General features: G+C 38.6%; 1 protein-coding gene across 1 annotated transcript in view; it reads right to left on the bottom strand.

Moving 5' to 3' along the window:
* The window catches only part of LOC108385899 (olfactory receptor 2AE1-like), a 51528-nt gene extending 30297 nt beyond the window's left edge, over positions 1–21231 (bottom strand). The window contains exon 1 of the mRNA XM_073221905.1: positions 15776–21231. The gene's annotated coding sequence lies outside the window, so the exon portion shown is untranslated. The remainder of the gene's footprint in view (positions 1–15775) is intronic.
* Between the last annotated feature and the right edge of the window lie 3032 nt (positions 21232–24263).

Genomic DNA, 24263 nt, shown 5'->3' with positions numbered 1-24263 from the left:
AATAATTTGAGAAACTGTCTCTCCCCATTGTATGTTCTTGTTTTCTTTGTCATATACTAATCATCCATATATGAGTGGGTTTATTTCTGGGATCTATTTTGTTGCATGATCTTTGGATCTGTTCTTGTGCCAGCACCATACAGTTCTGATTACTATAGCTTTGTTATATAGCTTTTAAGTCAGGGAGCATGACACACCAGCTTTGTTTTTTCATTTTCAAGGTGGCTTTGCCTATTCAGGTTTTGTGTCAAAACCACAGGGGAACTCATACTGAATTAGTTAACATTACCTATTTCCATCTCAAGTGACAAAACTACAAGTTTATCTTGTAGGGAGGAAGACAGAGTTATGGACACTTGGAAGAAAACAGACTTTATTTATCATTCTTGCTGTCTGTAGTCTACGACCAATTAAAAAAAAAAACTTCTGGGGAAAAAAAGGCATCCAAATTCAAAAAGTAAATAATAGTACCTAAAAATGGGTAAAGGGCTGAAAACTTCCCCAGTCTGGGGAAGGAGATAGTCTCTCAAGCCATGGACGTGCACAGATCTCCCAACACAAGGGACCCAAGGAAGACAACATCAAGACATACAATAATTAAAATGGCAAAGATCAAAGATAAAGAGACACTTTTAAAAGCACCCAGAGGGAGATAAAAGATCACATACAAAGGAAAACATACCAAGCTATCATCAGATTTCTCAACAGAAATCTTACAGGCCAGAAGGGAGTGGCATGATATACTTAATGCAATGAAGCAGAAGGGCCTCAAACCCAGAGTACTCTATCCAGCAAGGCTATCATTTAAATTTGAAGGAGGGATTAAACAATTTTCAGATAAGCAAAAGCTGACAAATCTACCTCCCAGAAACCATCTGTACAGTGCCTTTTGGAGGGACTGCTATAGATGGAAGTGTTCCTAAGGCTTAATAGATGTCACCAGGGGAAATAAAACCACAGCAAAGAAGAAGAATTAATTACTAAGCAGATGCAAAATCAAATCAACTATCCCCAAAGTCAATCAAGGGATAGACAAAGAATACAGAATATGATACCTAACATATAAAGAATGGAGGAGGAAGAAAAAGGAGGGGAAAAAAAAGAACCTTTAGGTTGTGTTTGTAAAAGCACATGAAGTGAGTGAAATTAGACTGTTAGATAGTGAGGGAATTACCCTTGAACCTTTGGTAACCATGAATCTAAAGCCTGCATGGCAGTAAGTACATACCTATCAATAATCACCCTAAACGTAAATGGGCTGAATGCACCAATCAAAAGACACAGACTCAATGAATGGATAAAAGAAACCAGACCCATCTATATGCTGCCTGCAAGCGTCTTACTTCAAACCTAAAGACATACACAGACTGAAAGTAAAGGGATAGAAGAAGATATTTTATGCAACTAATAGGGAGAAAAAAGCAGGAGTTGCAGTGCTTGTATCAGACAAATTAGACTTCAAAATAAAGAAAGTAACAAGAGACAAAGAAGGACATTACATAATGATAAAGGGGTCAGTCCAACAAGAGGATATAACCATTATAAATATCTGTGCACCCAAAACAGGATCCCCTACATATGTGAAACAAATACTAACAGACTTAAAGGGAAGAAAAGAATGCAATGCATTCATTTTAGGACACTTCAACACTCCACTCACTCCAAAGGACAGATCAACCAGACAGAAAATAAGTAAAGAGACAGAGGCACTGAACAACATGTTAGAAAAGATGGACCTAATGGACAGCTACAGTGCACTTCATCTAAAAGTAGCAGAATACACATTCTTCTCACATGCACATGGAGCATTTTCAAGAATAGATCATATACTAGGCCACAAAATGAACCTCAGTAAATTCAAAAATATTGAAATTGTACCAACCAGCTTCTCAGATCACAAAGGTATGAAACTAGAAATAAATTACACAAAGAAAATGAAAAAGCCCACAAACACAGGGAGGCTTAATAACATGCTCCTAAATAATCAATGGATCAATGACCAAATAAAAACAGAGATTAAGCAATATATGGAGACAAATGACAACAATAATTCAACACTGCAAAATCTGTGCAATGCAGAGAAGGCCGTACTAAAAGGGAAGTATATTGCAAGACAGGCCTACCTCAGGAAAGAAGAACAATCCCAAATGAACAATCTAAACTCACAATTAATGAAACTAGAAAAGGAAGAACAAATGAGGCCCAAAGTCAGTAGAAGGAGGGACATAATAAAGATTAGAGCAGAAATAAATAAAATTGAGAAGAATAAAACAATAGAAAGAATCAATGAAAGCAAGAGCTGGTTCTTTGAGAAAATAAACAAAATAGATAACCCCCTAGCCAGGCTTATCAAGAAAAAAAGAGAGTTTACATGCATAAACAGAATCGGAAATGAGAAAGGAAAAATCACTATAGACACCACAGAAATACAAAGAATCAAGACAGAGTACTATGAAAAATTATATGCTAACAAACTGGATAACCTAGAAGAAATGGACAACTTTCTAGAAAAATACAACCTTCCAAGGTTGACCCAGGAAGAAACAGAAAATCTGAACAGATTAATTACCAGCAAGGAAATTGAACTGGTAATCAGAAAACTACTTAAGAACAAAACTCCTGACCCAGATGGTTTCACTGCTGAATTTTATCAAACATTTAGCAAAGACCTAATACCCATCCTCCTTAAAGTTTTCCAAAAGTAGAAGAGGAGAGAATACTCCCAAACTCATTCTATGAGGCCAACATCACTCTAATACCAAAAGCAGGCAAAGACCCCACAAAACAAGAAAATTACAGACCAATATCTGTGATGAACATAGATGCAAAAATACTCAACAAAATATTATCAAACTGAATTTAAAAATACATCATAAAGATCATCCTTCATGATCAAATGGGATTCATCCCAGGGATGCAAGAATGGTACAACATTCGAAAATCCATCAACATCATCCACCACATCAACCAAAATATCACATTTGTTTGCTGTTTTGGGGAATGGAAAATGATTTATAGCCACATGGTAAACAGTATGCAGTTTCTCCAAAAAATTAAAAATAAAATTCCATGTGATTCAGCAATTCCAATTCTGGGTATTTATCTTAAGAAAATGGAAACACTAGTTGGAAAAGATATACGTACACCCTCCCAGGGTCTTTGCAACATTACTTACAATAGCAAAGATACAGAAAAAAATATAAACATTCATTGATGGATAAATGGATAAAGAAAAATGGTATATATGTACAATAGATTATTATGAAGCCCTAAAAAAGAAAGGAATATTTTCATTTACAACAATGTAGATGGACTTCAAGGGCATTGTGCTAAGTGAATTAAGTGAAGCAGAGAAGGACAAATGCCATATGATCTCACTTATATGTGGAGTCTTAAAGAAAGAGCTGGCAGATCCCAAGAACAAATTGGTGTTTTCCAAATTGGAAGTGTTAGAGGATAGGCAGAATGGATGAAGGAGCTTAAAAAGCACAAACTTCCAGCTACAAAATAAATGAGTCATGGGGATATAATGTATAGCTTAGCCAGAATAGTTCATAATATTGTACTGAATATTTTCAAATTGCTGAGTATGAAATTTAAAGCTTCTCACAAGAAAAAACCTATAACTATGTATATTGTGATCACTTATTATAGTGATCATTCTGCAAAACATATAAATATTGAATTACTATATAACTGAAATTAATATTATGTATGTCAATTATACCTTAAGACAAAATTTGTTTTAAGTCATAAACACTGAGAACAGACTGGTGGTCACCGTCAGTGGGGAGAGTGGGAGGATGGCTGAAGTAGGTGAAAGTGAAAAAATAGAGAATGTTTCCTACTTTGATCACGGTGGTGGTTACATGAGTGTATACACATTTCAAAAATCATTAAACTGTATGCTAAGATGTGTGCATTTTATTACATGTACCTCAATGAAAAAAATAAGTCGGGTTTCTTGTCTTCTTTATTTAAAAAAGCAGTGCATGCAATTTGGTAGGCCTTGACATATCACCCAGTGAAAGCCTCAACACAAACAAGAGAATGAACATCCACACCACTCCAGAGACTCTCCTCCTGTCCCAGCCTCATTGTTCCCTCCTGATGCTTCCTGTCTGCCCTCTTTAGCAAATGTGAGTTCACTTTCTGTAATTTAACGTTTCCATTTTCTGAAACTTTCAATAAATGGCATCATAAAGTATGTATTACTTTTTGTTTGATACCTGTCAGCATAATTATTTTGAGCTTTGTCCTCATTGAGTTCATTCCTTCTTGTTGAGTAGTGTTCTATTGCATAAACACATCAAAATTTGTTTATCTGTCTCCATATTGAGGAACATAAAGTTTGTTTCCATTTGGGGGCTACTACAATTAAAACTGTAATCTTAGTTTTTTGAGAAATTCATGCTTTTTCCTAATAAAGTCAGTAGTCAGTACAATGAAAATGTATTTTTTATGAGCACATGGTTTCATTTCTCTTGAGTAAATACCTAAGATTAGAATGACTGAATCATAGGTGTCTTCTAAAGAGAAGTTTTTAATGTTGAAGCCCATTTATCATTATTCTTTTATGTGTCATGTTGATAACTCAAGACCACAAAGGTTTTCTACTAGAAATTTTACAGCTTTAATTTTTATGTCTATGACCTATTTTGACTTATTTTTGTATATGATACAAGATGTGGATGAAAGTTTACTTTTTGTTGTTGTTGTTGTTGTTGTTATCATTAACCTACAATTACATGAAGAACATTATGTTTACTAGGCTCCCACCTTCACCAAAAGTTTACTTTTTACATAAGAATATCTTATTGTTACAACACTTTTAAAATGTCTTACTGGTTTTCCACTCTTACTCAAGGAGGTTCACAGGACCTAAAATGGCAACTTACAAATTCATAGTTTGTTGAAAATAAAAGGATACAATGTCATAATCACATTAAATAAGGTATCATCCCAGCCAATGGCTGCCTCAAAGCAATGGGTTCAAAGAGGCCAGGCATAAACTTCAATTGTCCTTCCTATAAGAGCCACACAGGATGCACTTTCTAACTTGGACCACATGTTGGTGACACATGCATGGAATATCTCAGAAATAGGGAGCTCATAATGGAATCTCTGCCAGGGTTTCTTATCTCCTGCCTTCCATTGAGGCATATTCCTGCTTTATAGTCCACCCCAATAAGTGATCCCTCTGGGAGTCTGATGCATTATACAAAAATTATTCTCACTGTTACCAATAAGCAGTGCTGACAAGCTAGAGAAAACCACACTGAACAGTCCTCAGACCCGTGCTTACTGATCATTATCAATCAGTATGTCTATGCCTTGACCAGGGGTCAGTGTCACGAAGGTACATTTACTATTTCAGTAGAATAGCTCACAACACTTCCAGATGTGATGAACTTCACATGCACAGCACAATCCCAATTCTGTCAGTGCTGCTTCTGTTCTCATTTCTCCTGTCTGCTTCTATCAGTCAAGTCTACTCCTGCCTTGTTCAAACCTTGTCATTTCTATCACGGTCAGGTCTAGGGTAAGAAATTCATATAGGGCCCAAAATTTAAGAGGTACCCCCCAAAATCTGTGGGATGCTACAAAGATAGTTCTAAGGAGGACTTACCTAGCAGTCCAGGCTTACCTCAAGAAACAAGAACAATCCCAAATCAACAGTCTACACTCACAATTAAGAAGTGAAACCAAAGTTAGTAAAATGAGGGACACAATAAAGATCAGAATAGAAATAAATAAAATACAGAATAAAACAACAGAAAAAAAATCAATGAAACCAGGAGCTGGTTCTTCAAGAAAATAAACAAAATAGATAAACCACTAGCCAGACTTATCAAGAAAAAAAAGAGTATACACACATAAACAAAATCAGAAACAAAGAAGGAATAGTCACAACAGATACCACAGAAATACAAAGAATTAATTATTAGAGAATACTATGGAAAAGTATATGCCAATAAATTGGACAGCCTAGAAAAAATGGACAACTTCCTAGAAAAATACAACCTTCCATGACTGACCCAGGAAGAAACAGAAAATCTGAACAGACCAATTACCAGCAATGAAATTGAACTAGTAATCAAAAAACTCCCCAAAAGACAAAATCCATGTCCAGATGGCTTCACAGATGAATGCTACTAAACATTTGAAGAGGATATAATACCCATTCTTCTTGAAGTATTCCAGAAAGTACATGAGGAGGAATATGAAGCCAGCATAACTCTAATACCAAAACCAGACAAAGACACCACAAAAAAAGGTATTAAAGACCAATATCCCTGATGAGCATAGATGCAAAATCCTCAACAAAATATTAGCAAACCGAATTCAAATATACATCACAAAGATCATCCATCATGATCAAGTGGGATCTACTCCAGGGATGCAGGGATGGTACAATATTCATAAATCAAACAATGGGATCCACCACATTAACAAAAGGAAGGATAAAAACCACATGATCATCTCAATAGCTGCTAAAAAGCATTTGATAAAATTCAACATTCTTTCATGATAAAAACTCTCAACAAAATGGGTACAGAGGGCAAGTATCACAACATAATGAAAGCCATATATGATAAACTCACAGCCAACATCATAATAGCGAAATGCTGAAAGCTTTTCCGCTAAGATCAGTAACAAGACAAGGATGCCCACTCTCACCACATATATTCAGCATAGTACTGGAGGTCCTAGCCATGGCAAGACAAAAAAACTGATAAAAGGCATTCAAATTGGCAGAGGAGAAGTAAAACTGTCATTATTTGCAGATGACACAATACTATATATAGAAAACTCTAAAGACATGACCAAAAACAATTAGAACAAATAACTGGATTCAGCAAAATTGCAGGATACAAAATCAATATGCAAAAATCTGTTCCTTTCCTATATTCTAACAGCAAACTGGCATATTGCCCAAATCAATTTATAGATTCATTGCAATCTCCATCAAAACACCAAAGCTATTTTCAGTGAACTAGAGGAAATAATCCTGAAATTCATATGGAGGCACAAAAGACCCCAAATAGCCAAAGCAATTCTGAGAAAGAAGAACAAACCTGGGGGTATTATGCTTCCTGAATTCAAGATAAGCTACAAAACCACAGTAATCAAAACAGTATGAAATTATGATTAGCACACATAATGTAGGGGGTGAACATGGGAAGGCAGTATAACACAGAGAAGACAAGCAGTGATTCTATAGCATCTTACTACACTGATGGACAGTGACTGTAATGGGGTGTATGGTGGGGACTTGATAATGGGGAGAGTCTAGTAACCATAATGTTGTTCACGTAATTGTACATTAATGACAGCAAAAAAAAACCAGTATGATACTGGCAGAATAGACACATAAATCAATGGAATAAAATATCTCAGGAATAAACCCATCCATAAATGTTCAGTTAATGTATGATAAAGGAGCCATGAATATACAATGGAGAAAAGACAGTCTCTTCAATAGTGGTGTTGGGAAAACTGGACAGCTACATGCAAGAGAATGAAACTGGATTACTCCCAGCACCACACAGAACAGTAAACTCAAAATGGATTAAAGACCTAAATATAAGACATGAAACGATAAAAGTCTCAGAAGAAAATAGGCAAAAATCTCATGAACATAAGCATGAGTAATTTCTTTTGGACAAGTCTCTCTGGTCTAGGTAAATGAAAGAAAACACAAACAGGTTGCGACTACAGTAAACTAAAAAGCTTCTGTACAGCAAAGGACATCAGCAACAAAACAAAAAGGGCACCCTACAGTATGGGAGAATATATTCATAAATGACATATCTGACAAGGGGTTAACAACCCAAATACATAAAGAACTCATAGGATTTGACACCAGAGAAAACAAATAATGCTATTAAAAAATGTGCAGAGGACCTGAATACACATTTTTCCAAATACATATATATGGCCAATAGGCACATGAAAAGATCCCACATTGCTAATCATCAGGGAAATGCAAATCAAAAGCACAATGACATACTACCTCATACCAGTTGGAATAGCCACTATCCAAAAGGCAAGAAATAAAAAGTGTTGGTGAGGATGTGGAGAAAAGGGAACCCTCCTGCACTGTTGGTGTAATTGTAAATTGATGCAGCCACTATGCAAGAAATAGGGAGGTTCCTCAAAAAACTAAAAATAGAAATACCATACAACTCAGTAATCCCATATCTAGGAATTTATCCAAAGAAAATTAAATATGTTTTGAAAAGATACATGCACCCATGTGTTTATTGCCATGTTGTTTACAATAGCCAATTTATGGACACAAATAAAGCATCATTAATAGATGAATGGGTAAAGAAGAGGTGCTACACATATATAATGGAATGTTATTTAGCCATGAAAAATAAAGAAATCCTGCCATTTGCAAAAACATGGATGGACTTAGAGATTATTATGCTCAGTGAAGTAAGCCAGGTGGAGAGAGACAAATACCATACGATTTCACTCATATGTAGAACCAAAAAACAAAACAAAATTAAATGAGCAAAGAAGCAATAGACTCACAGACACTGAGAATTGACTGGCAGGTACCGTGGGGGAGGAGTTGGTGTGGGTGGGTGAAATTGGTGAATGGGGTAAATATCCTCAAAATCTCAACCATAATATAAATTAGTCACAGGGGTAAAAGTGCAGCATAGAGATTAAGTCACTATTTCTCTAATACCTTACTATGTTGACAGACAGTGACTACACTAGTTGGGGAGAGCATTTAATAATGTATGTAACTGTCAAATCACTATGTTGCATACTTGAAATTGATATAATATTGTGTATTAACTATACTTCAATAAACATATAGCTTTTTCTAAAAAGCAATATAATGTCATGTCTTGGTTTGTATCCAGCCACTGTGTGTCTTTTGATTGGAGAGTTATTTGTATGTGTTTTAATTCATTATTGATTGGTAAGGACTTACTGTTAGCATTTCCTTAAAGATCCCTGACCGTTTTGTAGTTCCCTTTTTCCTCTCTGGCTGTTTCCTTTGTGATTTGTTGATTTTTTTGGAGGGGGGTGCTCTTCTTTGGTTTCCCTCCCTTTCTCTTTTGAAGATCTTCTGTAAGTTTTCTTTCTGGTTACCATGAGGTCTACTAAAACATGTTACTAGTTTCTTTTATGCTGATAACAATTTTCACACAAAACCTCTATACTTCAAATTTCCATCCCCCAAAGATTACTACATTTTTTAGAGATCCTCTCAACTTGACCCTCCCCTTCTGATTCCTGCATTCCTTCCTTCCTTTTGTCCCATCTGGACTTTGGTGTTCTATACTATTCATTGTAGTTTGTCTATAGCCTGCCCTCACCTTTCCACATAGATAAATATTTCTCACATTAGCACGCTTTCAAATTATTTTAACTTTAGTGTGCCATTTTTTCCTTCAGGGACTGCTGGTACAGGGCTGAAGCCTAACTGTTCTCTGTTTGATTGAGGAACTCTCTATTCATTCACAATCTGGTTTCTTAGGGAGGGTGGAGGCACCTAGTAACACGTGGCATCATATTCCCTTGTCTAATGTCTTTAACTGTCCTCTACTTCACTTAGAATACTTTATCCATCCTTCCACACCCAGCAAAAATCTAGTGGGATCTTCCCACGGAAAATGTTGCTAGATTACCTCTCACCTTGTTTATACCTTAAATGATCATGCCGAGAATCTTTGGACTCCCATAGTTACTCTGCGGACCCCTGGTGCCCTCACTAAAGTATCATGTTGCATTGTAATTATTAATAAAATAATCTTCATCCCTAGTCTAGATTCATCTAACATTCTTAGATATTAGCCTTCTGAGACTTTCATTGATTTATGTCAATGAAATTTGATACACTGCAGACAAGTAACAAATTTTCCTTAAGTTAATGAGTGAATGAATTCATGATCTGCTTACAAGGTATTAAATTGTCCATAAGTATCTGGATAAGAGGTTTTACTTCTCTTTTCATTGATGCCTGAATTGAGAATTCTTCACCATGAACAAATTTCTTATTTTTATACCACAGTACTGCTAATGGCAGAGAACAGAAAACATGTTTCCTGTAATCAGGATGTGGCCCATATAAAGCTAAAGATCCCACTGAATCAGGTTTATTTAATACCCGATCTGTTTAATGCAAAAATGTTAGCAGTTCTCTCAAAATGAATGGCCTAAAAGAAAGAAGATCTACTCCTAAGTCCCTATCTAGTAATTTCTGTTTGTTCAATTGGTTACCAAATTTTCAACAACTTTCTTATGAGACAGAAAAGCAGTATTTGTATACGAATGACTATGATAGTGGAGTCTACTTTGGGGTCTAGGGCAAGACCCTTGCTCAGGAGTAAGGGCAGGACTTGATACATATTGAGTACTAATTTGTCCTTCTTAAGCCTAAATACCATCTGTCTCTTTAAATGGCCTCTCATAATATTACCTCATGGTTGATGAAAGGAATATTTATATGTTGCAGCTATGAGAATACATTTTCCTAAATTTCTCTTTTCCTATTATTTCATTCCTGAAGGATTCAATTGATCTTTTGCCCCAACTCTTTCTTCCACCAATCCCATGTATTAATCTCTCAAAGTATCGTGTTGAGTATTTGCTTATTTTGAATACTAATGTAATTATTTGAATTAAAAAGAAGGGCAATCTATTAGAGCAAATTATGCTGTGTATTAGGGTAGTATGTGTATTTTAAAAATGTACATCTCAGTGTTGTGCTGAGCCATTTACCATCAGACCCTGGAAACATTAGCTCACATGTAACAGGTTGACTGTTGGGTTAGGCATATACTATGTGTATTGATATTCTACAGGTGAAGTTAATTGGCTTTTATTATGATCAAATGCATGGCTGAATTTCCAAAGCCATAATTGTCCTTCTCTCTAATTGATAGAATTAACTTACAAGTGAGCCCACCATAGGTAGATTCATAATGTAAGTGAGAACAAGGTGAGTTTTTAATTGTATAAAAATTAAAGACCCAAAAATCCTGATAAATGTGATTTGAGATAGTCTGAGGAAAGAAAACATTCTGAGTGCCTACTTTTCCTTAAAGACTGATTTATAAGTATCAAATTGTAACCTTTTATCTAAAGCCTAGGGGAAAATATCTTCCAGTAAACTGTGTGAGACCCTATTTTCTCAATTATAAAATATGAATCTAAATTTAAGCCTCACTCACCAAACACCCTGAACCTTTTATTTATAATAATGAACCATAGGCCTGGGGACCATTCATCCAGGGGAGATAGAATGGGCTCCTGACTAACCATCACTCTCTGTTATGGCCCGTATCTCAGATCTAAATCCCACACCTTTCAGACCACACAGATGCTCAGCTCCAGGGACATGGAGGGCTTGGCATGCCTCATAACAGGGTATGACTTAAAATACACTAAGGCATTGCGTTTCTGTAAATTGCCTATAATTTTAGGTTTATTTCTTGCTTTTAAAGATGTGACAATTTATTACGATTATTAGTAGTAATTCACCCAGGGTTCAAATCCTCCTGAACTAATCACAGGCAGAACCCTCCAGAGAGAGAAAGCCCCATGGGTCCCCCCAGGCAAACAGTCACAAGGGGGTTGGGTGGGTACTGGCAGACCTGAACCTGGGAGGCTGGCTGCCTTCCATCTCTCCTTTCCACTAAAGAGCCCTCTACTCCTAGGATTGTTTTCTCACCAACAGGCCAAAGAACTCTCCAGCTGGTAACAGGGAAGCCTGAACACCTGTCTGCTTGGACCTCAGCATTGATGATCTTTCCTCTTTGCTTTGCAGGTTGCACAATACAGAGCATGAGCGCCCCCACTGTCCTCTCAACAGTGAGCAGCTGGAACGCGTGGGAGGTTAGGGCAAAGGGCTGAAAGTACCTACAGTTCTGGTCGTTGTCAGGGATGAAAAAGTCACTGAGGCTAATGCAGTAATGTTACCTGGGTAGGGATGTAGGGGAAAACGGATATGAATACAGAATTAAGAATTACCACAACCTGAGATACCTTCCCCAACATGCCGGAACAAAGAGTTTGGAGGATGATTAAGGCAATTTACTCCAAATTTAAAAGAAAAGGGAGTGGAGTTTGTCTACGAAATTTAAGAATCTATAACTGATCCACTAATATATTTATTTCATTTATTAAAATTAAGTAGAATGACTTTCATCCACTGTTCCGAGGATGAGTCGCCTCTTTTGCACCCCCTCTTTCCTTCTCTGTAGAACTGTGATGGCCCTCTCCCCCACACCCGTCATGGGACTGTTGTGAGAATGCCATAACCTCATAAAGGGAAACTCTTCATAAAAAGAAAGCTACACAATAGTCTTTTCAATGCCATTTCAAAGGAGAAACTTCCTTGGGTCTCAAGGGGCCAAGCACACCCGTCCTGGTATATGACATTTGTTTAGAGCTGACACTGGAGAAGATGAACAACAGAATGAAGTCAGGTCATTGAGTCCCCAAAAATAAATCTGCAGTATGTGCATCTGGATGCTTAGGTAAAGTACTTCTACTGGGACCCCACTACCAGAAATTCTCATTTAGGAGGTCTTGGGTACACCCAGGAAGGTAAATGTCAAATAAGACCCCAGGCCCCCAGTACTTCTGATGCAGTTAGGAAAACCTGAATTGGAGCAAATATTTCATTGCTGAGTGGCTAACTAAAAGAGTACATTTTGTTCCCTGGGATAAAGTATACACCATACTTTAAAGTCAGGGACATGTACCTGAGAAAAACACTGCCAAACATATATTTTCTTTATTTTCTAGAGCAGGAGACATCATGTAGTTTTTATTCCTGTTTAACCGAATGTTCAATATAGGGAAAATGAACATGACCCAGAAAAGATCATGTTTGAAAACACATCTGAAGGGCAGTGGTGAGTGAGGAGAGGTGACAAAACAAGTTCTTCAAAGCAAAGTTTTCAATATGAAGGCATTCATAATATGCCAGGAAGGTTTTGTTTAAGCCGGTGATAAACCCGATTCAGCGAAGGAGGTCTGAAAGGGGAGAGCTGTCCTGTGCTCCTCTCGCCGCAGACGGCGCCGGCGCCTCCCCGGAAAGCAGAGGTGGACGGTGATGACGTCTTTGCGCGTCACGGCCAAATCGGAGAGCTGGTTAGAGGCCCATCTATTCACAGAAATTTCTCCAAAGCAGTACTGTTTAAATCGCTCAACAAAATGAACCGACTGAATTCTCTCTGAAGAAAAGGGAGACGGGACTCTTGGGTCAGGGAACCGTATCTAACGGGACAGACAGGGGCGTCCACGCAGAAGAGCCGGGCCACCCCTCCGGCCCTCCCTGCATCCTCCTCTCCTCCCTTCAGGCACCAGGAAGAGGGAACAAGAATGCTTTAGGGCAGAAACAGCGCGAGGGGCGGCGGCAGCGAGAGCGGACGTCAAGGACGAGCGTGCCTCTGGGGTCCGACGGAGCGGAGGGCCGCGGGGGGCAGGGCCACGGGCGGCAGGGCCGCGGGGGCGGGGCCGCGGGGACGGGAGCAGGGCCGCGGGGGGCAGGGCCGCGGGGACGGGAGCAGAGCCGCGTGGGGCAGGGCGACGGGGGGCAGGGCCCCGGGGGGCAGGACCGCGGGGACGGGAGCAGAGGGAGCACCAAGGCCAGTGTGCGGGGCGGACCACGCCGGAGGGGGAAGGAAGGGAGAAAACAGGTGCGGGACCAAAGACGGGAGGATAAGCTAAGCGCTAAAGAACGAAAGACTGGGAGGGCGGAGAAGGTGACTGGAGAGATACCGTGGTTTCTTCCCCAAATGCGTCTCCGACAGTCAGCTTTTTCCACAGCAAAAGTAGTACAACATTTATGTCATTGTGTGTATCAGGTGAAAAGGCATTTATATCTTGGAAGGGTGGAGAGTTGTTCAGAGGGCCACGCCACAAGCGAAGTGCTGCAGGGGGAACGGTGCCAGAATACAGGAGGGCACCAGGCACCCAGCGGAGACGCGGCTGGTGGGCAGGACGGCGTGATGCGCTTCGTGTATTTTACAACGTTGTCAAAGCCAAGCAACTGCGCATCAGCCAGTCACTCACCTGCAAGAGAATATGCTCTCTGTGCTTTAAAATTAAATAACGTATTAAGGGGTTGGACTCCTCTTCATTTTCAATGTTATGTGAGGTAGAGAGTAAGGGTCTGAATTCACACTAATAACAGAGGTTTCCCAAGTCAGAAAAGGGCACTGGTGACATGGGAGTTTGTACCACTGTGACCAGGTGCGGGTTTGCCCAGAGAGCACGCTCCGCAGACGGCACGCTCAGCACTGGGCTTACAGAGGCTCTTTGCGCATCCTTTAGCTCTGCAGACCAATATTTAATGAAAGGTGGGCCTGAGAAATTACCAAAATGCTTAGCACGTCTATCCTGAAACAAGGAAATGATAGGTGCAATTACAGAATTTTCTTCTCGGCCAACCTTGTACTGAGCAGAATTTGAGTGCCTTTTTAAACAAAAATGCACACAAGAAAAATTTCAGAAATTTTCCTTCAATGAAACTTTGTACATAAACTACTTGAAATACACCAACTGAGACAATACAAAGATGGTGAATCAATAATACAGAGAATGTAGTTATATAATCTACATTCTGAGAAATAAACGTGTTCAGTTCTGTGTCCCCTTCATTTACAGCCTCTTTACAGGAGATTATCACGTACATTGATTTAGAGACGTTTACTATACATCATGGATACAGATGTGAGTAAATGGAATGACTATGTTGGAAGGGGTTCAGGGAGTCATTCAGAGATGTGTTCTCACACCAGGCCTTTTACACTACCATTTTGGGTAACTCAAAATAAGTTTCTGAATCTCTATGAGCCTCACTCTCTTCGTGCATAAAAGCGCAATGAAAGACTGGGTGATCCCAAGACCATTTCAATAACTGACAGGCCCACACTTATAAAATAAATCAACCAATAAGCAACAACAAAAATAAACTCAGATTCTAAAAACAAATACTATTTTTGGCACAGAGCCAGGCAAGTGCCAGTGGCTTAACATAGGGTGACAATGATGTGAGAATGTCACAATAAGGTCATATTTTGAATATACATCAAGAGGACATGAATGGGCTGGGTGGGGAGGGGGAAATGAGGAAAAATAAGAGTTAAAGATAACCCCTCAGGATCTGGTATTGTGCAATGGATGAATATGAAGGGTGACTGACTAAAATGGGAAGACTAGGTGTAAAGGTTAGGTGAGGAAATCTAAGTCTTTTTAAAAATGTTACCCATGTCTTACAGGGAGATGTTGTGCATGGAACTTTATGTATGTTTGTAGTTAGCGGAATTCATAAACTAAAAAATGGACGGTGCTTAAACCCAGAGAACCTGAATTTAAAGAAACAGTATTTCCTCATTATGAAGTATTTAATGAAAGGTGGAACTGAGCGATCACCAAAATGCTTAGCATGTCTATCCTGAAACAAGGAAGGGTTATGTGCAATTGTAGAATTTTACAGCCTTATTAAGTTAGCAGAAAACAACATGATGTAAAGTATAATCAGTTGTTAAAGTAGAAATCAGTGATGAAGGCAGTGTACTATAATTAAACAATTCTTTCTCTCACATGGTAGTCACATAATCCAAAGCAACTGATCTTTATCTCTTTGTGCCTTTTGATGCAGATAATTAAGCTGGTTTCCAAACAGACCTTCTGATCAGGAGTATTAGCACCATACAAGTTGCTAGGTTAAAATAAGTCCTATTAAAACCCGGCAATAAAATTTTGGGGAAAAGATGGTTGCAAGGGAACTTACCTTAAGGAGCTTCCCCAGGCTATTCTGATGACCCACTACCTTTGTGCTCCAGGGGACCTGGGCCACTGGGCTAGAGTGGGATGTATTGATTCCTGTAACCAGTGATTCTTTCATGGGAATTGGTGTGAGGGGGGGAAAGAAATCAAGTTAACACCTGTGAAAATTGCAGATGTCTTCTGTGACATGTTTGCATTGGCCAATGAATCCTGGTTAAGGATGAGAAGGGAAGGGGTTTGAAGGATTACATCCATTGCCCGTCACCCTCCTCAGTATCTCATTGTTTTCCTTCTGTTAGTTATTTACAGCAAGACACAGACATGGGTAAAAGAAATGACATTTCAGGAGCAGATTTCATCCTCCTAGGGCTTCTTCTGGATACAAAAATATCAGCTTTTGTACTGGTGCTGTGCTTGTGATTCCCACCGCGGCCTCTTCCTGAACTCCGTCCTCACTCTCCGGATCTGGGCGGATCCTGGCCTCCACACGCCACGCAGTCCCTGCGCGGCCAGCTGCCTCCCGTGGACCTGACGCTCCTCTCCAGCACTGAGCCCAAGATGACGACTGATTTCCTCTCAGGAGGAGCGACATCTCACGGACCCAGACCTTCTTCTTCCTGACTCTAGGAACTGCCGAGCGCGTCCTCATCAGCCTCATATCCTGTGACCGGTATGTGGCCATCCGTAAGCCCCTGAGGTCTGCCCTGATCATGAGCCAGAGGATCTGTCCACAGACGGCCGCCGTCTCCGGGGTGGGCGGCGCCCTTACATCACTTGCACACCGCCCACGCCCTGCACTTCCACATCGGTGGTTCCAGAGAGATTTCCCATTTCCTCTGTGAAGTCGTGGCCATCCTGAAACTGGCCTGTGAGGACACCTCTGCCTACGAGAAGGCTGTGGTGATGACAAGCGTTGTGCTGCTCCTCGTTCCCTCGTCCCTCGTCATGTCTTCTTATGTTCCCATCTTTCTTGCTGTACTCCGCATGGACTCCCCTGAGGGAAGGGACAAAGCCGTGGCCACCTGCTCCTCCCATCTGACACGGTGACCCTCTATTATGTCCTCACCATGGTGGTCTACATGAGGCCCAGTTCCTATGATAATCTCAAGCTGGACCAGGTCCTGTTTGTACTTGGCCCTATTCTAAGAGCTATGCTAAACTCTCTGATTTACAGTCTTAGGAACAAAGAAGTAGTAGGGGCCCTAAGAAAGGTGCTAGGCTGATGATACTGTCAGATTAAAGAAGATATGCCCAGTTGTAATCACTAACTTTAATTCAACCTAAATAAATTGAGCTCATGTGTCAAGAGGTCTTAGTTTTGGAGTTATCATTCATTCAAAAATACTTAACAATGGTTTCCTACATGTCATGTGCCATCCGAGGTATTTCTGATGTCCTGTTTATAACTGCTTTAGAATCATAGTTGGATTGCTAAGGCTCCATTACTCTTAATTTCTCTATTTTTAATTGGCACCACCTGTACTTCCATCCTTTGAAGCTTCCTTACAATATTAAGTACCAGCCCTGAACCTGAGCTTCAGAGAGTTAGGTTTCCCATAAGTAGAATATTGTGGTGGGGAACTAATGATAAAACTCCACACAAAAAATTGGAAACTTGGATGAAAGCTAGCACTTTATACCTCTGGGAAGCATATAGGACTCATTCAATTCCTGAAAGAACCACAGCCTTTGCATGATCCCAGAAATATTATACGCCCATATTCCCCATCTTCCAAAATATACTGCAACCATCCCCACACAAAGCTGGACATATAGGAACCATCCTGAACCCTGGAGTTTATTCAAGATTTGAGCTGTAAGAATTCAAAAGAGAAAAGAGTAGAATAAACATAGTAAAGATTATAGATTATGATCATAATTTTAAGGCAACTGAACACAACCTAGTGATATGTTTTCACGATTTGGCTCAATTAAATAGTTAATTTGTATAGAAACAAATAATTCGAATAAGTAACATGACAATATTTAGATGTGTCTTATTACTATAATTGCTTAAACAGCCAGGATGTCAATTTAAAAAAAGAAATTCAATTTCAATAAGAATGTGCAACATCCTGGTGAGTTAAAAGGTGTGCTTATATCTCAAGTCTAAGGTAGGAAACAAAAACTAGTAACAAGTGAGAAGTACCTTGAGGATACATAAGTGAAACTCTTTGATCTACCAAGTGGATAAGCAGAATAATCAATATTTGAACTACTAAGAGTTACAAAAGTTAATAATTGAACAAAATAAAAGGGTGATGTGCCCAGCAAGGTCAATGACTGGCAGTATTTGGTGGTATAAAACGAGTATTGTCTTTAATGCTGATTGGACTATGCGAAGGCAGTTGGTAGAGAAAGACATCTCAGTCTGAGCTGTGACTTACAAGTCAGTTCATCTAAGTCAAAGAAGCTTAAAGTCAGCACCCCAGCAAAGGCATCACACCGTATCAAGGAGAATGGAGTCCAGAGGGTGCAGAGGCAGCCCCTCTGCCACCACACAGGATATGCCACCAAATTACTTCTCATCAAAATAAAATACAAAGTCCAGGCCAACATTTTTGGTGGCAAAGAATTTCTTAAGCCCTACCCCACATCTAACTGAATCAAACTCTGCAATTACCAAGATCCCAACGGGATCCATATGACTCTCAAAGGTTTTGAAAAGCACTGATTCAATTCTACTCTTCTCCATCCCCAACTTCCACAGTCTTAGGTCAGAATCTCATTCCCTCTCCCTTGCACCAGTTTAATAGTGTCATTACTGGTCTCCATGCCTCAGTCACTTGCCATTCCATGCTGTTATCGAAGTGATTTTTTTTTACCATGACAATATGCTTCCTCCAGTTCAGTGATTAAAACAACCAATGATAAAAAAAAAAAAAACTCACTGGAGATAGCTGGTAATTATAGATCTGCTTTGGTTATGTAACTGTATTCCTATTATGTTAATGTGTGTGCGCAATTTAATTAGGAGTTTAAAACCTATACATGCTTAAGGTACTCTACAAAGAAGATATGTCAAAGAAATAATCAATCTTCCCATGTTTTCTTCCCTCTGCTACCTCTATAGCTTTTCTTCTTCCTTCCTAATTACAACCCTTAAATAGAATTCGTGCCTCAGATCGAATTCACCGAGTATCATAAATCCTCCAAGTGGTAAAGATACCTCAAGATAAATGCTGGGCATAGAAGCCACAGGGCATAAATCTGCAAAGAAGTAAAAAGCTAAGCTTTTCAAACAATATGGCTTCTCTCTCACTTACCAACTTTACATTTCCCTGTACGGCCCAGGAAGATGACTGGTTAGCCAGAGACAGGAAAGATTCCTCAAGGGAGGAACAACCTAAGACAGGCACAGTCACAGGAGGGCCATCAGGTGAGAAATTGGGGATCAACAGAGGTGAGGCTTAGAACCTCACCCCCCCTGTTTTGAGAGAAATCTTCTGCATCCGTGGATGTTTTGTTGCCCTTGTCTAGCTTGGATTAATACTTAGTCTATAGGCACAGACCTGATCATCTACATTTGCCCTCCTACAGCACTAAATTATGTTTTCTACCTTTATCTTGCATCTACCTACCACTTCAGCATTTTATTAAAAAAATAATAATAATAATAAAGGGAGAAATGTGGGATTCACATATAAATCAAGTATAAAAATCAAACGAATATTCATATTTGACCTGATTGTTTATAGTTCATAATGAGTGATCAAAACTGAAAGTTTCTGTGATGACTGCCCTTGTACTGTTCACCATGTAAGAACTTATTCACTATGTAACAACTTGTTCACCATGTAAGAACTTGTTTGTTATGCTTCAGAAGATTGGAGACTGACGAGAATTAGGCTGGGGGTGGATTAATGATTGTGCATTGAGTATTGACTCCCCTATACAGAATTTTATTGTTGTTAACAACAATTTGATCAATAAATATGAGAGATGCCCTCTCAAAAAAAAAAAAAGTTCCAGCAAAGCACATTATAAGATCCTATGTAATCAATTACTATTCCTGCTGCACTTATGCAAATAATCAAGCCAACTGTTAATTATTTTCTTAATCTGGCTACTTCTAATAAAAATGAGTGTGATTTTAAAAAAAAAAGAAAAAACAACCAATGATAACGCCTCTCCTATATTCAAACTCGTTATCATGGCAAATTATCTAACTACAATCTAGATTCAACAGTGACTTTAACTCCTTCCATTCCTCTCATATACCCTTCATATAACCATAAAACCCTTTCATCAAATATAATCAGCTCATGGGATTTCATTGAATAATTCAAGAAGTATTCAAACAAACAGAAATAAACTCAATATTGCTTAAAATTCTGGAAAACCAGAACACTATATTTTGCATATGCAAGCTTATATCAGGCTGGAAAAAATTTCACTTGTGAGACCAGAGAGAGACTGTAATAAGCAGTAAGAAATAAGAAATATAGGCAACTAATGAAATGTTCATAATCCAGAAAAACCTCTTTCAGGCTACAGCTCAGCAGGTTTGACCAATATGTTGTACACTATTGCATCAGGTAGAGACAACTTATGTTAATGAGAAGAGGGCACACTCTAGATGGCACATCCATTTACCTCAAGGATTCTTAAGGAGTGATAGTGGAATAGGAAGTGCCAGCCATCAGACCTCCAGAAACACGAATTTAGCAACAATACATGGACCAAAACATTTTTATTAGAAGTCCACAATACAGTTAAGAATTTGCAGTATCCCAGAAGAGCACAAAATTAAGAATAGCTCATTGAAACAGGTAAGAAGAGCAATTCACCTTCCTTGTATCAGGCCCTCCCTAAAGTCAGCACACCTCAGCACAGAGGTATCACCTCAGGCCATTTGCCACCTTTGGAGAAGTGGAGAGTGGAGCAACTGCCTAGTATCCCAATCCTGTGAGTGCCCTGTCCAAAGGGTAAGTTTCTGTCTTCTGTCCATGGAGCACTGAGAAACAAGCATATTTCAGAGGCTAAGACAGCTAAAAACAGCAGAAGGAAGTCAGGCAATTTTCTGCAGTCCAGCACAGCCCTGTGAGATTCAGAGAAGGTCCTGAAACTTCTCCCAAAGGAGGAAGGAATAGGAGTGCACTTCCCAAACCCCAGCCGTTCAGTGAGCTGCTCCAGGAACCAGTTTCTCTCTTATCTCACCTGGAGCACTGATATGACAGTCATAGTTTTGTGGGGGCAGCTACAAAAAAGAAAAAGAGCAGGCAATTTTCAGTTTAAAAAGGTCCCAGAATCACTACTAGGACTGATTGATGGATGCCTTTTGGTTCCAAAGTCAGTCTATAAAGACTGGAAGAGATGTTTCTTCAAAGGTGCAGACATACCACAAGCTACAAAGTTACAAGAAACATGAAGAATAAGGAAAACATGACTAAATCAAATAAACAAAATATCTCTCCAGTAAATATCCCTAAAGAAATGGAGATCAGTGAAATGCTTGCTAAAAAATTTCAAAATAATTGTCTTAAAGAAGTTCAGTGATTTATAAAAGATACAGATAATTAAATAAAATCAGTAAAACAATGGATGACCCTAACAAGATTATCAACAAAGAGACAGAAAATATTTTTAAAAGAACTAAACAAATTTGGAAACTTATGAATATAGTAATTGAACTGAAAATTTCAATAGAGAGCTTCAACAACATAACCAGAAGAATGATTCAGTGAACTCCAAAGCAGATTGTTTGAAATTATCCTGTAAGAAGTTCAAAAAGAAAAGAATGAGCAAGTGCAAAGACAGCACAGGGGACTTTGAGATATCATCAAGAAAATAAATATATGCATTATGGGAGAAGAAAAGAAGGTGGGCATAAAGATTCTATTTAAAATAATGAATGAAAGCTCCTCAAATCTGAGGAGGTAATGGATCTCCATATTCAAGAAGCTCAAAAGGTCCTAAATATTATGCATGCAAAGAAGACAAGACCACAACACATTATAATCAAACTGTAAAAAGTCAAAGACAAAGAGAGTATTTTGAGAGAAGCCAGAGAAAAAATATTAATCACATGCAAGGGAAACTCTACATGACTGTGAGTGCATTTCTTATCAGAAGCAGTGTGGGGAGGAAGGGAAGAGGGGTTGCATGCAAAGGGCTGGAATAAAAAACCTGCCAAACAAGAATACTATGCATGGCAAAGCTATCCTTGAAAAGCGGAGAAATAAAGACTTTCCCAGAAAAAAGAAAAGCTAAGGTAGTTCATTATAAGTAGACTTGGCTAGAAGAAATGCTAAAGGGAATTCTTAAATTTGAAAAAAAAAAAGGGGGGGGGGCTAAATAGCCACACAGAAACATTAAAATTTAAAACTCACCACTAAAAGTAATACAAATACAGACTGTAATACAATAATAATGGTGTGTAACTAATTTTTAAATCTAGAATAAAGTGGTAAAAGTATACTCTAAAACATGTTATTAGATACACAATATAAAATATATGTAAATTGTGACATCAATAACAAAGTGTGGGAAGGAGAAAAATTGTAGAATTTTTATTTGAAATTAAATTTAAGTTACTATTGGAAAGATATTTAATGCTCATGGATAGCAAAAATCAACATTGTTAAAATGGCCATACTAAACAAAGGAATCTACAGATTCAATGTAATCCCTATCAAAATACCAATGGCATTTTCACAGAAATAGAGCAAATAATCCTAAAATTTGTTTGAAACCACAAAAAAAGCCCTAAGTAGCCAAGGCAATCTTGAGAAAGAAGAACAAAGCGGGAAGCATCATGCTCCCTTATTTCAAAACATACTACAAAGCTACAGTGGTCAAAACGTATGGTAACAGCACAAAAACCAGACACATCAATTAATGAAACAGAATAGAAAGCCCACAAATGACTGACACTTATATGGTCAGTTAACATATGACAAGGGTAGCAAGAATATACAAGGGGCAAAAGACAGTTTCTCTAATAAATGATGCTGGGAAAACAGGGCAGTGATGTACAAAGAGTGACACCAGATGGTGGTCTCACACCATATACACATAAAAAAACTCAAAATTAAAGTCCTAAATGTAGGGCCTGAAACCTTGAAACTCATATTAAAAACATAGTTCATTCTTCAATATCAGCATTAACAATTTTTTTGGTTATGTCTCCCCAGGCAAGAGAAACAAAAGTAAAAATATACAAGTGGGACTACAGCAAACCAAACATCTGCAGAGCAAAGTAAACAGTCAATAAAATGAAAAGGCAAGCTACTTAATGGGAAACTTTATTTGCAAGTGATACATCCAATAGGGGACTAATACCCAAGATACATAGAACTCTTACAACTCAATGCAAAAAAAATCTGATTAAAAAATGTACAGAACTTATCAAAATACCTACAGCATTCTTCAATGAATTAGAGCAATTTGTTCTAAAATTCATATGGAACCACAAAGACCCCAAATAGCCAAAGCAATCCTGAGAAGGAAGAATAAAGCAGGCGGAATTATGCTCCCTGACTTCAAGCTCTACTACAAAGCCACAGTAATCAAGACAATTTGGTACTGGCACAAGAACAGAGCCACAGACCAGTGGAACAGAATAGAGACTCCAGACATTAACCCAAACATATATGGTCAGTTAATATATGATAAAGGAGCCATGGACATACAATGGGGAAATGACAGTCTCTTCAACAGCTGGTGTTGGCAAAACTGGACAGCTACATGTAAGAGAATGAAACTGGATCACTGTCTAACCCCATACACAAAAGTAAACTCAAAATGGATCAAATACCTGAATGTAAGTCATGAAACCATAAAACCCTTAGAAAAAAATATAGGCAAAAATCCCTTGGACATAAACATGAGCAACTTCTTTATGAGCATATCTCCCCAGGCAAGGGAAACAAAAGCAAAAATGAAAAGTGGGACTATATCAAACTAAAAATCTTCAGTAGAGCAAAGGATACCATCAGCAGAACAAAAAGACATCCTACAGTATGGGAGAATATATTCATAAATGACATATCTGATAAGGGGTTGACATCCAAATTACATAAAGAGCTTATGCACCTCAACAAACAAAAAGCAAATAAGCCAATTAAAAAATGGACAGAGGATCTGAGCAGACACTTCTCCAAAGAAGAAATTCAGATGACCAACAGGCACAGGAAAAGACGCTCCACATCACTAATCAACAGAGAAATGCAAATTAAAACCACATGAGATATCACCTCACACAAGTTAGGATGGCCAACATCCAAAAGACAAACAACAACAAATGTTGGTGAGGTTGTGGAGAAAGGGGAACCCTCCTACACTGCTGGTGGGAATGTAAACTAGTTCAACCATTGTGGAAAGCAATATGGAGGTTCCTCATAAAACTAAAAATAGAAATACCATTTGACCCAGGAATTCCACTCCTAGGAATTTACCCTAAGAATGCAGCACTCCAGTTTGAAAAAGACAGATGCACCCCTATGTTTATTGCAGCACTATTTACAATAGCCAAGACATGGAAGCAACAT

The sequence above is a fragment of the Manis javanica genome, chromosome 14 (assembly GCF_040802235.1).
Source record: "Manis javanica isolate MJ-LG chromosome 14, MJ_LKY, whole genome shotgun sequence".
NCBI classification, from domain to species: Eukaryota; Metazoa; Chordata; class Mammalia; order Pholidota; family Manidae; genus Manis; species Manis javanica.
The sequence above is the reverse complement of the archived record's forward strand: the minus strand, read 5'-3'. Positions and strand labels throughout refer to the sequence as shown.